At 35.5% G+C, this 17,804-nt stretch overlaps 1 long non-coding RNA gene across 1 annotated transcript; it reads right to left on the bottom strand.

Moving 5' to 3' along the window:
• Positions 1 to 946: 946 nt before the first annotated feature.
• Positions 947 to 16,789, bottom strand: LOC110479524 (uncharacterized). The gene is made up of 5 exons (XR_002466936.3): positions 16,717 to 16,789; positions 16,225 to 16,303; positions 13,316 to 13,377; positions 7,173 to 7,330; positions 947 to 1,109 (listed from the first exon to the last, which is right to left on the bottom strand). It is a non-coding gene; the product is annotated as an uncharacterized LOC110479524 (long non-coding RNA).
• Between the last annotated feature and the right edge of the window lie 1,015 nt (positions 16,790 to 17,804).

Here is a 17,804-nt window from a genome sequence, read left to right as displayed (position 1 = left end):
TGTCTGTGTTCAAAGACCCCAGTGGGCACAAAGAATGGTTGGGTGTGCACTGTGAATCAATAAAAACAAAACCAAAACCCATGAAGCCTCTGTCACAAATGAGTGTTTTCCACTGATTAAAGAATCATCAAAGCTTTTGTCTAAAAACAGGTTTTGGTGTGAAGTTAGTGTGAATTTGTGACCATAACCAAGTTATCCTTCTCTGCCAGCGTGTTCTTAATCATTTAATCCCCTGGTCTGAGATTAGATTGGGCATGGCCCAGCATCTTTCATAGCGTCAATTGCAAACTTCCTAAAGATGCTTTGAATTTTACTAAAAATGCCATTGATGAAGAAATTATATAATATTCATTCTAATATGGACCCTTGAAGGAACTTGTTACCGGTTTCTATTTGAACATTGAGAAACTGACTGAAATTCTTCAAATGTGGCCATTCTAACCAATTCCTTATCCATCTAACAGTCCATCTATCCAATCCATATCTTCCCTACTTAGAGGTAAAAATGTGGGGATCCATATCAAAGATCTTACAGAAGATAAGGTAGATGATGACCAAACCTCTTCACTTATTCACTGATGCAGTCACTCCACCCCGAAAGGCCACTGTTAGATAAATCAGGTAGAATTTGACCTTGGTGAAACCATCTTGGTTTTCTCTACTCCCTTGTCCCTGTGTTCTGTGGTCTTTATCATAATTTCCAGGATAATCTGTTCCACAGTCTTGCCAGACACAGAGAGAAGCTCGTACTTCCCAGGGTCTTTCTTATTACCTTTCTTGATAGTGGTTGTAATATTCTCTTTTCTCTCAGTCACCAAGGACTTCACCTGACTTCTATGACTTTTCAAATGTGATAGAGTAGCTTAATGACTTCATCTGTCAATTTTCCTGAGACCCTGGAATTCATCTTGTCAAGTCCCATGGACTTGTGTGTGTTCAGGTTTCTCAGGTTATCTTGAAAGTGTTCTTCTGTTACCAGAAATTTAGAGATATAGGAAGACTGATTGCCAGTAACATCTGAGGCAAAAAAAAAAATCGAATACTCATGTTGCTGTATAACTGATAGAACAGGTTTCACTGAATCCTGTGTCACATAAAGCAGTAGAAATCTGAAATTAGAAGCAAGTTGACTTCTTAGTGCATGAAGTACACAACAATAATGAAAGAAAAAAAACTAGAGTGTTTGTTGAGAATTATATTTCAAAATATACATGAGCCAAGTGGTATAATATTTCTGAAGTACAGAAAAAGAATTTTCTCATCCCTTGAATAAGAAGTCAATTTAATTAAATTTTAAATATTAATAAATAATTTTAAAAAAATAATCCTCTTGATTTCAACATTAGCAGAATAAAATTATGATTATAATATGTTAGTAAAAGTCTCAGGTAAATCCAACTCTTTCCAGTTTCTATATAGTAAAGGTGGAACCATCCTGTGGTCAGAGATCTGGGTTTTCACATTAAGATGCTCAGCTTTCTGAGAATTAATTGATTTCTCCTGTGTGCTAGTTTAACTCCAGGTGACAACCAAGCCCCAAGTGCGCAGCTCCTCACTTACTCCCTCACCAGTGAAATGGGAGAGAGAATCAGAAGAGTAAAAGTGAGAAAACTTGGGGGTTGAGATAAAGATCCCTTTTAATGGGGAAAGCAAAATATGCACATGCAAGCAAAGTAAAACAAGGAATTAATTCACCACTTCCCACAGACAGGAAAGTTTTCTGCCATCCCTAGGAACTCAGGGGTCCATTATGCATAACAAAGTCACATGCCATCACTCTAAACATCTTCCTCACTCTTTCCCTATCTTTTATTTGCTGGAGACAGCCCCATATGATATCAAACATTCCTTAAGTCAGTTGGAGTGTGCTGTGTTCACTCCCAACTGCTTGTGAACACAGCTTAGTGTCTGCTAGGGTGGTGTCAGAGGCAGAAAAGGCCTCAAGTCTCTGTAAGAACTGTTCAGCTGTAACAAGAAAATTTCTGTGTTACCAGCTGTTTCCAGAACGTGACCAAAGCATGATCCCATATCAGCTACTATGAGGAAAAATTATGTCTACCCCGACCAAAACCAGGACATCTTGAAAATCTGTGTTTGCTGGATTTAAAATGCAAATAGGGTCCTGCAAGTAAAGAAACTTCATTTAAAATAACACTCTCTAAACTACAAAACAAAAACTAATAGCTTTGAGACATCTAAGCATCTTTACTTCTTTCAGCAGAAGGCTGATTTGGGAAAATATGTCTATTCAAGCTTGTCACTGGTCACCATAGCATTGCTTCTCATGACCAGAGATTGTGTATATCCTCAGCTACTTATCATTCTCCTCTAGATACACAAAAGACTGCAAATGGTCCTTACCTGAAATAAATAAATCTTTCTTCTTTGCCCTGGCATATTCTGCAGTGCAATTATATAGCACTTCAACCAAATATAGGAAATGTAAGCAGTCTTGGCATTACGTAAGTCAGGAAAAAAAAAAAAGGCCAAACCAAAGCAATAATATTAACCTTCCTCATTTGGATAGAAAAGACAAAAGGGAGATAATAATCTGCCTAAGGGAGAGGCTTGGATTGCTTTTTACTTTGAAGTAATAATTGTCCTACAACCATATATATAGCTTGGAAGAGTTGAATGCTTAGTATCTCTTCTTTGCGAATTTCTGATCCACTGAAATAAGCAGTCTTTATTCAAGATCCAAACTTCTGTTTTGATGAGATCTTAAAATGCTTTCACTTTGGGGTTTTCTCTCACCATCTTTGTCTGAATTTCTTGGCAACTTTGTATAAGAGAGTTTCTCGACTTGGATAAGATACATCAGTATTATTTGGCAGAGGGTCAGCACCCCACCCTTAACATAAGACATTGAGACCAGCTATAGAGGACAGGCATCTGGTCTACTGGTACCAGCTCTGCTAATGGATGTCTGAGGGACAATCTGCTAGAAACAGATTCCATGTACACTCTCAGTGTATTTTACCTGAAGTTTTCAGATTCAAGCCTTCAACCTCGTTACCTTCTACATTATAAAAGTATTGCTACTCAAGCCAATGAAACTACAAAAAAGCATCAAGAAAATAACAAAATTAAGTATCAAACTGTACTGGGAGAAAAGTGTTGTCAAGGAATTTATTTGAAAAAGAAATTTCATTAAAACTGTACCTTTGGCTATCAGGACAGTGATCTATCACGATCACTTTAGTGCAAATGCATATAGGACACTCATGATAAAAGGAATGGAATTGAAAGAAAAAATGATTGCTTGCAACTACAAGTTCTACATGACCTTGAAAGTGGAAGATCACAAAGAATTCAAATATATGATGCAATATAGAAAAGATTTAAAATACTCTTAAAAGAAACAGCTGTAGCAAGATGAGAAGAAAACAGATAATTGACACCAGATGTCCCTCTCAGATGGTGATGAAAGAGTAATTACAGAGGGAAAGATAGCATCCTGCAGAGAGCAGATGAGCTTTACCAGCAGCTCTACAAGAATGCATAGAGACAAACATGACAAGTTTCACCACCTCCTATGACATAAAGGGACATGAAGAAAAAATCTTATACCCTCAAAAGGAAGATAGAGAAAGTTGTGAAACCTTTAAGAAGAAAAATACCTGGAACAGATGGCATCACTAGTAATATCATAAAAGTTGGAGGGAAACCAGTAACCCATCCAGAAAAGCTAATCAACTTGAACTATAGTGAATGAAGTGTCAAAGGACTGGAATTATTTTATAATCACTCTTCTGAATTGTAAAAATGCCAAAGGTGCTAAGAGACATACAGCCTTCTTATAGGTTTCCAGCCATGTTCTTATATTGTTGATCACATTAGCAGAGCAATTGACTTTTGTAACAGCTACAGTTCAACTACCCTAAAATAGATAAAAAATACTTAATAAAGCATGTTTCATATTCATCTAGTAAACTACTAAATACACATAATTTCATGAGATAAAGAATATCTGTCAGATTGTCTACACAATTAAATAATTATATAGCAATGTATGAAAAATAGATTCCTCCAAATCAAACTCTAACAAAATGACTCAGTGCTCTATACCCACTCCCTAGGGAGAGGATGAGAGGGATCATGAACTATATGTGACAGATGTTATCAGAGTGCTTAAAACTCTACTGAAAAGAGATTGCATTATAGTGATGAGGGTGACTTGAGAATCTACAGGAAGGAGAAAATTATGAGCAAAAACTAACTTCTGAATGCATCTACATATCCCTTCTGCAAAAATTTTAATATTGATGAGAATGTTTTCAATATGTAACAGACAAACATTTTGCAAAATTTAAACCTAGTAGTTTTTAAATAATTTTTAATGTTACTTTAGACAAAGTGTTCAGAACCAATCTGATTAGATTTGCTCAGTACCTGAGCTTATATAAAAATGCTCAATTGTTAGACACTTAAAAATATGCATCTTTAATAAACTCATCTGTATTTCATAAGTTCTGAATAATACTGCTACCCTATTATTATCTTATATTACTTTTTGGATACTGAAGAAAATGGCTTTTAATTAACCTTTTACTTAATTATTGTTTTCTTGATTTGATTCTAATTTGTTAATGCTTTGTTAGTCCAAAAACCCAACAAATTGTTTTGTTGTTCTAAACACCAGAATTAATTTTGAATAATATGTGCATGACAAATATGCTGTTCTATTTTCTTGAAACCTTTTAGCTATTTTTTTTTCTAATCAGCTAATGTATGTTGGAACACAGAAAGGTGAAAGCATGCTAGACCTTTTGTGTTACATAGTCAAAATGCTTCCTGAGGCGCTCTAATTAAATAGCTCAATGTTAACACTGTATTTTTAAGATAGTCTGGTAAGAATATTGACACGATAGTGAATGAAGAATTTAAATGTGACTTCAGGTTAATTTCCTCATACATTAGAAATATGGAATACTTTCCCTCATTGGAGAGTGGAACCATTATAAAATTGCACAAAAGAATGATTTATTCATCACTAAGAGTGCATTTATGCTTTAAGATTAAAATGTTGTGCTTAGAAATAAATCTTAATTGGATGGAGAGTGCCTTATCAGTACAGATAGTATCTTTGTTGATAGATCAAGGCATAATTGCTTCTATTCAATGAGCTTTGGATTACAGCCATGGTGAAGTATGTTTTTTCTTATTGTCTCTTTTTTAAAAAAGCATGGGTAAAATAATTTGGATATCAGTCTAACAATTATGCTTTCTTTAACATTTGAATTGATATGTGCAAAAAGGTGTTTCCACTCTCAAGAAAAGCTCAATACTATTGGTGTATTTAGGGTTTCCAGCAGTGGAAACTTTAGAGGGAAAATTAAAAACCTACAAAATATGTTTCCCGTGAAAGCATTAATGTTCCACATAGGGAGCTCATGGTTTTGAATAACACCATTGAGGGTACTCCATCAGGACAACTGGCAGTACAAATGAAGAAAAATACCAAACACATGAGAAATGATAATTATGCAACTGCCATTAGTCAAATCAGGAGGTGGTAGAATACAACTGTAAGTGACAGATAGAAACATTCTTTTTCTTTTGCTTCCTCCATTTCCATTTCCTCCCCTCTCTCTGTCTAGATGAGACATTTTTTTTTTACTCTGGAATTTCCTGGGAAAGTAGGGCATTAAAAATAAATATGAACCATTTTCCCTTAACTTGAGTTTAGCAGTGTTTTGTGAGTTTGTCCAAAACAGGTAAATAATGAACAACATTGTCCTCTGATGGACTCTGTTTTCCTCTGTTGAGACTAAATATACATTAAATAATTCTATGTCTGGTTGTGTGCAGAGATACACAAAAGTAGTTGTAGAAATAGAAACAAACAGCATTTTCTGGACAAATTTACATGATTTTATGAAAAGCACTAATGTCTTTCTGAAGTAAAAATCTCTGCTGAGATGGCTCCCTAGCTAGTTTACAATGTGTCTTTCTTTTCAACTTATTCCTCTAGAAAGTAACAATATTTTCAATGAAACTATTTACATTTAAGCATAAGTTTAGGTGTTTTGCCAGATCAGGACCTTATAATATTATCAATTCTCTCTACATGTCCAAAATAGATGGGAGAAAATATAAGACCTGACTAAATAATCTCTAGAAAATTGTAAAAACATTACGTGAACCTTTTCAATGTTTGCTGTTCCCAAATAGATTGAAATATCAAAGCAGTTTTTGAAATTCTGGTTTTGATATATTCTTGATCCAACAAAATTGTAAATTATTAGACTGCCAAGAATCCAAAGGAAAAGAAAGAAATTCAACATATCTGAGGGTTTTTTATAATAAGTGGTCGATTTTCCAAACCTGGAAATTTTCATATAATCTCCAACAGATTTAGAATTTTTTTCTATACTAAAATTAAAACTCAAAATGTTAATAATCACAACTGAATCCCAGTGTTTCAACTTGAGTTTCCTCCATTACAAAAATCAATATCAAATTCTGCCAGTATAAGCTTTTCAGAATTCTCCCCTGCTCTATTACACATCCATAAACTAGGGACATAAACCTGAGAAATATATTAATTTTATTTTCTAATGTTTTCATGCTTTTAAAGGTAAAGAGAGAAGCAAATGACGCTCAGCAGAAATAGTAAGCATGTAAGTAAATAATAAGTAGATAAAAATTATACCACTGGAAATATTTTTCTTTTCATTCAGAGCATACCCATCTTTTATAGAATGATGGAATCATAAAATAGCTTGATTTGGAAGGGACCTTGTGAAGGTTACAACCCACTTGCAATGAACTGGGACATCATCAAATAGATTAGGTTGCCCACAGTCTCATTCAACTTGCCCTTGAATATTTCCAGGGTTAGGACACCTGCCACCCCTTCCCTTCCCTTCCCTTCCCTTCCCTTCCCTTCCCTTCCCTTCCCTTCCCTTCCCTTCCCTTCCCTTCCCTTCCCTTCCCTTCCCTTCCCTTCCCTTCCCTTCCCTTCCCTTCCCTTCCCTTCCCTTCCCTTCCCTTCCCTTCCCTTCCCTTCCCTTCCCTTCCCTTCCCTTCCCTTCCCTTCCCTTCCCTTCCCTTCCCTTCCCTTCCCTTCCCTTCCCTTCCCTCCCCTCCCCTCCCCTCCCCTCCCCTCCCCTCCCCTCCCCTCCCCTCCCCTCCCCTCCCCTCCCCTCCCCTCCCCACACCTGGATTACCTCTGAAGATGGCCTTGTCCTTTCCAGGATTACTAATCCTGATTTAGTGAATGAAGTCAACAGTCCTCAAGGAACTTTATGGAAAAATTTTCATTGATTTCAATATGTTCTTCATACCATTAAGTTCTTCACACCACTCAGAAAATCTTCCTTGAAGTCTGAGTGTGAGGACAATAAGTGTTAAAGAGGTTTTGATCAAATCCCTTTCTAAGCTTTTTCCCCAGTTTAGAAATTCTTTTTAAAATCAAACACATGTTGCAATGCAAAAACAAGGCCAAAACTGTCTCAGAATAGAAAATTAAATATGTTTCTTGTTTGTATCATACATTTTTTGGGAAAGAGATGAGCCTCACAGAGAAGAAATAAATTGTCTGAGAAATATAACATATTCAATTCCCTATATTAGTGAGCTGTGGAAATATGTAAAAACAGGACCATTTCAAGTGCCTCCCTGTAAATTTTCATTTTAATTTTGTCAAGTTTTATAGATATATCCTTAAAATTTAGATTTTTGTTATAATTTTTTTTAAATAGGAACTCATCACAAAATCATTGAATATCTGAATTTTTCTATCTGTCTTCTGTAGGTAGACACAAGAGCACAAATACAAATACAAATTTATATGGTGAATTTGGAAGAGAAAATATAATTTTGATAGTTTCTCTGTCTAGCATTATGGAAATAATAGCTACATATATATTTTCCACATCTTCCTTTGCCCCCTGCATGAAAGCATATATGTACATATAAGCAGGGATATTAGTAACAGAGATCAGAAACTTGTTTTTCCTTTTTCAAAGTCCACATATATTTGAGACGTTCATACATTAATACATAAAAAATTATTAGTTATTTTTAAACATACTGTTTGTTACTCACTTAAGTTTTGTGGAAAAGTAATGTGAATATATATTTATTCCAATTTAAAAATACTCACAGCATTGAAAAAAGGAGAGGTGACACTATTTTTGATATAAAAAAATTAATGATGAGTCAATTTTTAAAATAGTCTTTACAGGCTATTCTTTAAGACAAAAATATTAGTAAATTACTCAATTTTAGGCATAGAAAGGGAATATATTACTTTTTAAAATGACAATTGCTACTTCATATTTTTATAGATATATAAATATACCTGTAGCAAAGTAAATATATTTTCTAAGATGTCCCTGAAGATTAAATCAAATCAGGATCTGTGTTTCAGGAAATATAACTGATCTCTGTATTACAGCAGCATGCTGATATACATCCTATTTTTTATTCACGTTCATAAACAAATGAAATAGAATTACTGGAAGACTTGCCTAAATATTTGTCTGAAATGATCCCTGGCTGTTTGGAGAGGTGGATTTGTTAATCTTTTTTTTGGCATTTCAGCCTCAAAGAACTGCTCAAAATGACATCAGATCTCAGATTGCCAGGATAGAAACTAGAGCTACAAAATGATCTATCTCCTGCCCTCATTTACCTACTGAAATTTTCAAATAGATTAAGAACAATATTAAGAAATTGTTGCAAGTTAGTTTTGCATTATTTCAGTTAGCTTCCTAGCTGGTTAGCTAGAATTTTAGTGTTATTTAATTATTAGTTTATTGCCACAAATTTTTTACATACCTAAGTATAAAATGGCAGTAAACACCTTAATGAACATACAGGTGTCTTGTCAGTGAATCAACTCAATATTTCATTTCTCCATTATAAAGTTATATTCCAAAGTACTTGATATCTTCCCTTTCATGAGTTTATTTTGGAGTCAAGTCAGTTTCCTATACATCAAGAACTCTTTTATTAAGTTTATATATAGTTCCTTTGATTGCTGAGGTGTAGAATGCCTACTAAACGTAACACATGATGTGTGGTTTAGGTCATGGTCTTGTAAAAAATACTCTTTGAATCATTTTTGACAGTTTTATAAGCCTTCTTATATCAAAGCCATCAGTGAAGCATGCCTCATTAATTGTGTGAACATCTATTGCCCTTCATGTATACATTTCAAAGTTAGAATTGAGGTTTTTCTTTCCTGCAGTGACATGAAGGAGGTACTTGTCTTTCTAACAAGTGTTTCTCCAAAAGAAAATGATTCATAGCTTTTCCACAGCTTTCTGAGAAGTTACTTACACATCATTTTAAAAAATGCAGTTGACTCATGCAGTTAAGAAGAAAAATTATGAAAAATATTGCCCATCATTCATCTGTTGAAAAAGAAAAGCTGAAGTGCATCCCAGAGTGCAGTACTAACTTTGGAATGTCAGCCCAAAACTCATCCTCCTGTGGGGATAAGACAACATGGCTGTAGATCCCAAAACTGAGAAGCCCTGTTAGGTCCCACTGTGAAGGCTGGAAAGACAGCAGGAGTAGAATAATTCTGTGAATGAAGAATCCACATCACTAAGTATTTGAAAGACCACTATAGCTAGAAAATCAAAGAGCAAGTTGTCTCAGTAGTGATTGCCCATTATGCTCTTTCTTAAGAAATAACTAATAGTTAAAAATATAGTCTAATATAATGCAATGTAATCTAGTATAAATATAGGTGGGATGAGAAAATTGGGAAGAAGAGACTATCAATTTAATCAGGCACTTTTTAAAAGATTTAAAATATATAAAATTATAGATTCATGATGATTTTTCATAAAATATCCAATAGCATAAACCCAGAGGAATAGCTAGTAAACATCTATCACTTTTTAAATGCAACCAAAACCCTCAAATTCCTTTATATTAAAGCAAATTGCATAGGAATAGCAAATAGTGACAAGCAATAATTATTGAATTTCTATATTCATAGAAAACTGGGACTTCATAAATATCAAATAATTTCCTAAACCATATGCAGTGTATGTTAGTTTTCAATAGCTATAAATTCCACAATTATATCCACTTATCCTTTGCTTACTAATCTTTGTCATTATAAATAAATAGAAAAGCTGCAAACATATATTAGAGTTGAAAAAATACTAAAAGCCTACCATTTATTTATAATGAAGGAGTTTAATGGACTATCCTGCGCCCTTTGCTTCTTCAGATAGACACCTCAATCTTTTCCTCATATATTTGAGATAGGACATAACAAAAAAAATCGCCTTTAGTGAAATTGTATGCACTAAATTTCACAATTCTTTTCACATCTCAGATTTAACTGAAACAAATCTTCATATAAAAGCATAAGATAGTCACTATTTCAGTGGAAGTAAAAACATGCAAGTCTGGCTCAAAACAGAAATACTGTTGATATTTCTGAGTAAATATAAGAAAATGTATGTGTTATTTAATGTTAGAGTTAATTAAATAAAAGAGAATCCTAAAATTGTGGGAAATAAAACATAGTTTAACATGTGATGCAGGGTAGAATTTTGCCATTTCTGTACGCTGTTTATTACATCTTTTTCATTAGTATAATAGGTTTACCATGAAAAATGTAATATACGGCTTGAAGACCTTTCCTAACCTTTTATAAATGGATATAGGAGGCTGTGGACATTAATAGCTATTTCATGACTAAATAACCGATAAGAATAAATTTTACACTGAACTTTGATTGGAAGATCTGTCTTCCTCCACGCTTCCAAATATTTACCACCAAACTCAAGCAAACAGACGTCCAGGTGATGTACTGAGAAGGGACCCAAAGTCTGCCTTGCAATGTGCAGTTCTGATCATTTGGAGATATTGACATTCCCTTTTGGAGATTTGACTCCAGTAAAAGACACTGACTCGATCGTAAAAGATGCGACAGGTTTGAATAGTCAAAATTGGGAGGGATAACATCGAGTGCTGAGACCTTTGATACAATTTTCTCTGAATGGAAGGGCCATTATCTATCTCTGGGTCCACTTTGAGATGGGAAATTTCTTAGAAACCAGTATATCTGGGATTTGTCCTTTTTGCAGCAATGGAGATTAATTTATCCTTTAAATAAACCTTGAAAAAGTGTCTGTCTTCATCTAGTAAGAAAATTATTAAATTATTAATTTATATTTTCATTTATTTGTTTGTTTTGGGTTTATGTTTGTTTAGCTTAGGGTTGTGTTTTTTTGTTTTTTTGTTTTGTCATAAATATTTATTTAATTAAATAACATTTCCATTTAGTTTGTGCTTAAAGAAAATTGTCACTTGGCAGAAAATAAGCCTACTGACTCACCAGGGAAGTGCAGAAAGGATTTATGGTGTCTAAATCACACACTATCAGTCAAAAGTTATGAATATGAATGCAGCTTGTAAAATATCAAGTGAAACTTAGGAAGTAAATGCATATTGAAGGTTAGTGGAGTCAAAGGCTAGCATTATCAAAACAGATGTTTAGAACTGATTTTTCTTTTTAAGATTCTAGCAGTGTAAATATTTTTTATACCTGTAAATTATATGGTTGTAGTGTCTTATTACTCAAAGGAAGGACTGACAGATGTAATAAAACACTAAATCAAGAAATCTTTCTGTTAGGACAATTTTACACTCACAGTGAATGCTGGCTTGACATTGTCCCAGGAATTTTTTTCAGGCTAAAAAATATTATTCAAGTAAGGAATGTTTTTTATAAAATGCCCCCATCTTTTACCAAGATGATTCAAACTAGGAAAACAAGAAGATTGGTGTTGAGAATACAGAAAAAGTATTGCTTTGAACACTGATTTTTTTCTATCATATTCTTTTTCTGATACTTCCAAGTTTCCAGCTATTGAGCAACGTCCAGTTATCCTGGTTTACCCCAACATGTTAGCTTGTTTAGTGCATAGAATAAAAGTCTAGAGTTGTATTAAATTTGATGGAAAAAACAGGTACTTTTGAGAGAAAATAGCTTTAGCTCCATCATGAGAAACAGGAAAAAAAAGATGTTCTTCCTTTAAATCAATGGCTCAATTTGTATATTTTAAATCTATGGATATATTTTAAACACCTAATGAGGTTGGACTGTCTCATGGAAAGGAAGGTTAAGTTTATGAATCAAAATCCTTCAATTTGGTCCTTCAAGGGCTTCACAAACTCTTGGCCCATTGAGCTCATAAAAAACAAACAGGGCAATCTTAATCGACAAAGGGTTATTCTACATTTAATTAGAAACCTGAGTTTTCTGAAGTTGGATTAATGGAAAAATAGGAGACAAAGTTATTGATCAGCCAGCAGGTAAGTGCTCCCATGGCCATGTAATGAACACATCAAAACTTTAACACTGGTCTCTTAAAGTCTTCAATAGTATCTGCAGGTCAGCTTTCAATGACTAATTCAAAGTGAAGGTGCTCAATTGCATATGGATATATTAAAATGTATTCAGATGAAAAATACATCTGAACTACAAGGATATGGACATGTTGCAGAAGGGCAAGAAGCTAACTCAGATGAATACTATATTCTTTGTAAATTATTCACTCAAACGTGATCAATATGAAATAGCATTGCAACTGCCAATGTGCCAATATCCCACAAGTCATGGAAGAAATATTTGACTTGAGGTGGGTAGTGGCAAGTGAATATTTGATTTTGACTTCTTGCAGTTACTAAAAAAAGAAGGTATTGATCAAAGATAGCTAGTTCAAGTAAATTTTAGAAAAGGAAAACAGTTTTCTTTGTGTTTGCCTAAAAAATGCTTTATATTTCTTCTGCAATTATTAAATGGTATCTTGTTATTGAACAGAAAATCAGAAATGCCAAAACTGAAGTGGGCTATTGGAAAAGGATTTAGAAAAACAATTACATCTTTAGTTTTTCTCCTCCACAAAATTATGCATTACACAAATTTGTTGAAGTCCCATAAGCTTAAAGAGATTAAGCTTTCCCGTTGTTTCCACTACACTAACAACTCTGATAATAATGTGCCTAATGTTAATAATATGCCTAATGCTGCAGCAGATCAGATTGGGATTTTTCATTACTTGTACGACATACTACACTTTCCAGAAGAGTTGCTTTTCATAACCATTATGTCATGTACTCTCCTTAATTTGCTTGGGGGACTCAGCTTTCTACCATTAAAATAAAATTCACTATTTGACTGAGAATCTGCACTTTGAGCTAAAACAGATGGAGCCTGTTCTACCACCCATGAGTGTCTTTCTCCCCATCTAGAATAGCATGCAAAGCTTATGTGATGCTCAAAAGATCATTTGACTGGCTGCATTTATCCTTCAAGTTTGGTAAAGACACTTACAAGAAAACATTATCATTCCTAGTTTCAGTCCTGAAACTAACCGCTTTCCATCTCTTCAGGCCCTATAAAAAAGCAAAATCAGAGATCAGATAAATATTGTTTCCAGTCCACTATCCCGTCTTCAGATGCAGTTACATACAAGCTCATAAATGCGACAGAAGCAATTATGAGATTTCAAAACAGTCATCCATTCTTTGATATGGTAGCTCTTGAAAGCTGTGTTTTTGGATAAAACAATATTTGAAAACATACAAATCTGTCTTGGACATGCAGGTGTGTTTTTTTTTTTAAAGATTGCAAATCTCACAAGGGGTAGATTTTACAGCCACCTATTTAGACAATCTGATGGAGGAAATTTCACCTTGGTGCTGAGTTCAGCCTCATGTTTGGCTAGGTTCAGGAGCACTGCATGAAAATATTTAATGGACTGGCAACCACTGATATAAGTCGGGACTACTTCCTAGTCATGGTGAAACCAAGGGAATTTGAGGTTTTCATTATTTTGCAGTGCCAAGATACTGATTTGCAGATAATGGCAACAGAGGAAATATAGCAATTTTTTTGTCATACTTAAATTCCTGGCTTCATAACAAAATGGTTAAATTATATAAGATCTAAATAGAAGTCAGATGACTAATCTATTGTGTGTTTTGTTTTCTGCATTACATTCTTACTCCCCTATTTTTGTTATATGTGCTTAGAATATGTATTACTTACAGTTCTCTAGAACTATTAACTTTTGACTTCCAGTTGCTGGAATTTTATCTTCAGCTTTTAATATTTAAATAAGGCAGACCAATTTTAAAATATCTGTCCTAATAATATCTATCTAATCTGTGAGAACAATGACCTTGACCAATAATAGCAGCTTGGATATTCAGAATCTGTGTGGAATTCTGATATAATTGTATTTAAATCTGAGGATTTTCTCAGTCTTCTTTTGCTTTAGCTCTATACTATCCTCCATGTATCTGTGATTATGTCTAGTTGATTCAAATTTACTATGAAGTTGTTTTATTTTATCTACAGTACTTGTCTGTAAGAGACTAATAATATTTAAGACTGAGTATTTTCTATAAAATGTAGGTAGAAAACACAGGTATAGTTTAAACACATAAATATGAAACTAGAGTTTGTGTGTCTCATTGGTATGGGCACATCAGCTTCTTTCTACTTACCTGGACGACTTAACCATATATAACCCCTTTCTCTGCAAATTTACAGTCAGACAGGGAAGGGAAGGGAAGGGAAGGGAAGGGAAGGGAAGGGAAGGGAAGGGAAGGGAAGGGAAGGGAAGGGAAGGGAAGGGAAGGGAAGGGAAGGGAAGGGAAGGGAAGGGAAGGGAAGGGAAGGGAAGGGAAGGGAAGGGAAGGGAAGGGAAGGGAAGGGAAGGGAAGGGAAGGGAAGGGAAGGGAAGGGAAGGGAAGGGAAGGGAAGGGAAGGGAAGGGAAGGGAAGGGAAGGGAAGGGAAGGGAAGGGAAGGGAAGGGAAGGGAAGGGAAGGGACATAATAGGAATGGAAATACCAAGGAAAGCACAAGATGGAAATTAAAATCTCTGCAGAAGGGTATGGGGCTAAAAGTGGTCTTCAGTCTTCTACACAGGCAGGTCCTTCCTAGCTACCCTGTGGGGGTGAAATGAATCAAACAAGAAGAATGAACATTGTCATAGAGAGCACAGACCACTACAGCTCAGCTTCATGAAATACAAAGTTAGTCTATACCCAGGTAAGGGATGGTGCAGACTGTTTTCATTAGGGTATGTGAAAAAGTAAGGCTCATCCTGAGAGTATCTTGTGAGCAGAGTATATAGTCTTGCTCTGTTGTGTAGTGACATGAGATTTCATTTCATAGCTAAATCAGTGATCCAAAGTTTTCTATAAATGTATCAAAGACCTAATTTTTTAATTTTTTTTTCATGTTTGGTTTGCTTCTACTGAGATAGAATTGTCAGAATCTTTTCGCTAATATCTACATTGGAGTAAGATAGAAACCATCAATGTACTGGAAAACTTCATGATAGAATTTGAAATGTTTCAGTAATCATATCACGTGTCACATAATATTAATGTACAAAAAGTGGTCAATTTCCACCTGTGCTGCATTCTGAAAAAGTCCACAGACTTTGAATCCACAACACTGAACATATCAGACTTTCTAAACTGAGTACAAATCTGTTAATATACAATTATGGAAATTCATGGAAAAAAAACCAAACCAAACCAAAACAAAAAAAACCACAAACAAACTGTCATGGTTTGACACTGGCACAATGCCAGTGCCCCCATGAAAATGTGATCCCTCCCTTGAATGCTGTGAAGTGGAATCTAGAACAGAGCAAAGCAGGCTCAAGCTTAATAACTGGAAAAAAAAAAATTATTAAGCTACTACTACAAAAGAAAATAGAAAACTAAAGAAGGAAAAAAAAAAAAACACACAAAGATCAAATTAAAACCTTGCAAAACATTCCTCCCCCCACCACCCAACTCCAACAAACCACAGTGAGACACAATCTGGACCCCAACCAGGTTTCCACCCTCCAAACAATTGATACTCAGTCCATCGAGGGAACAGAGTCTCTCCTGTGCCACGGACCCCCAAGAAACACAGCTCCACATCCTGTGTTTCCATGTCACACATGGCACCGCCCGGAGAAAAAGTTTGCCATGGTGACCCTTCTCCTTTCCATGCACAGTGCTCTCACCACCAATGCATGGATGGACAGACTGCTTTTAGGATTTTTCCTTTCAAGGATGCCCTGCCAAGAGGGGAGAAAACAACAGTTCAGTTTTCATTGTTTGGGACCACAGTCCCCCCCATTTTCCCCTGGGGCCGAGGGCTCAAGAACAGAGATCTTCTTCTCTTCTCTTTCCTTTCCAGGACAAGGGGGCACCACCACAAACCCCCTAACCTTTTCTCTGTTCACTTTTGTCTTTTTCCCAGCTGAAGCAGGTCTCTTGACTCACTGGCATCCTCCCAAAACACAGTCCCTTTTGAAAGAGAAGATTGGTTCAGGTTGTGGCTAACACGGAAAAGTCCAGCCAAAAGCCACTCCTTGTCCCCCTCCCATCTAGAATTCCTCCTTCTAACATCCCAGGGTCCAAGGTGTCCCTCTTCCTCTCTTTCAAACTGAGGAGGGGAAGGAAAAATTCACAAAGCTTTCATTTCTCAAGGAAGGGTTAAAAGTTCGAACTCCCAGGATGGCTCGATGCCCGGACATCCAGCAACTCCCACGCACTGGGCACCTTGCAGCTTCCCCCCCCGCTCCTCCTTCCTTGCAGTTTTCTCTCTCCCTCTCGGGAGAGAAACTCTTGGGGGGGGAATGGAGACATCCCAGATTTCTTCCACCCTTCCATCTGCAGGGGCCAGCCCGGTTCCAGTCCTTCCACCACCCTTGGCATACCTTTCAGGCCATGGGGCTTCCCCTCCCCACCCAGCCACGGCCGGGCAGGGGAGAGGCTGCACTGCAGCTGACCGGAACCAAAGAGAGCGAGTTCTCCTGGGAATTCTGCTTTTAACTCCTCTGTGTTCTCAGAGGCGTGTTCACCTTCAATTGGTCAATATCTAAATTGACCTCTTCCTTCCGGAAAAAAATTCTCTTTCCGTGTCAAACCACAACACAAACAAACAAAAAAAAAAACAAAAAACAATTCCAGTCAGAAAAATTTGCAAAAGGATTAAGACATCCAAAAGAGTTGATCACAGAATCAGAGGATTAGTGACAAAATTCCCATGATTGCCACAGTTTTTACTTTTGACATCTGGAATTAAAAACTCCTGCATAAATCTAGGCACTGCAAGCCATTTGTGATGTAATGTGTGTTATATACAGAACAAATCCTCTATACATAGAAAGATTAAACATTCCTCAAAATTCAAAGATAACTTCACATCACAGGTTACATCACATTGACTAGTTTATGTACCATGGGGGTCTTCCCTTCCATTTTCTCATTAATTATAGAGATTTTTAAGTTTTTAGGTCTTGTTTATGAGTGAAATCACATTAGCTCCATAATTTGAATGGAAAAATAGTTCCTCACCTGATACTTTGTAATTCCCTTCTCTTCCCTTCCATCAATTTTTGTGATGAAAAAATGAACAATTCAATTAACTAAATATACTCAGGTATTTATACTGACATGATTTCAGAAACTTTTCTGAATTTAGTCCTCTAGCAAGTGAAACACCATGTGTTATCAGGGTTAGTTAAAAAGAGAGAACAAAAGAGAAACAAGCAAATGGTTCCTAAAACAAAGAAGAATACAGATGTTATGTCATGAAAAATGAAAATGTTTTCATTAATTGTTTAACTAACCTGTATAGGAATCAAACCTTTGCTTTGGGCTCATGGAGAAAAAAAAACCAACCCTGTCTGAAAAGCATTGTATACAAGGAAGGAGAAAAAAATAACCATCAATGTGCACCTATATGCTCTCCAGACTGTAAATTTAACATAGACATTTAAATGCATTCTCTTCTTAGAAACAG

This window comes from Lonchura striata, chromosome 1 (genome assembly GCF_046129695.1).
Source record: "Lonchura striata isolate bLonStr1 chromosome 1, bLonStr1.mat, whole genome shotgun sequence".
Lineage (NCBI taxonomy): Eukaryota > Metazoa > Chordata > Aves > Passeriformes > Estrildidae > Lonchura > Lonchura striata.
The sequence above is the reverse complement of the archived record's forward strand: the minus strand, read 5'-3'. Positions and strand labels throughout refer to the sequence as shown.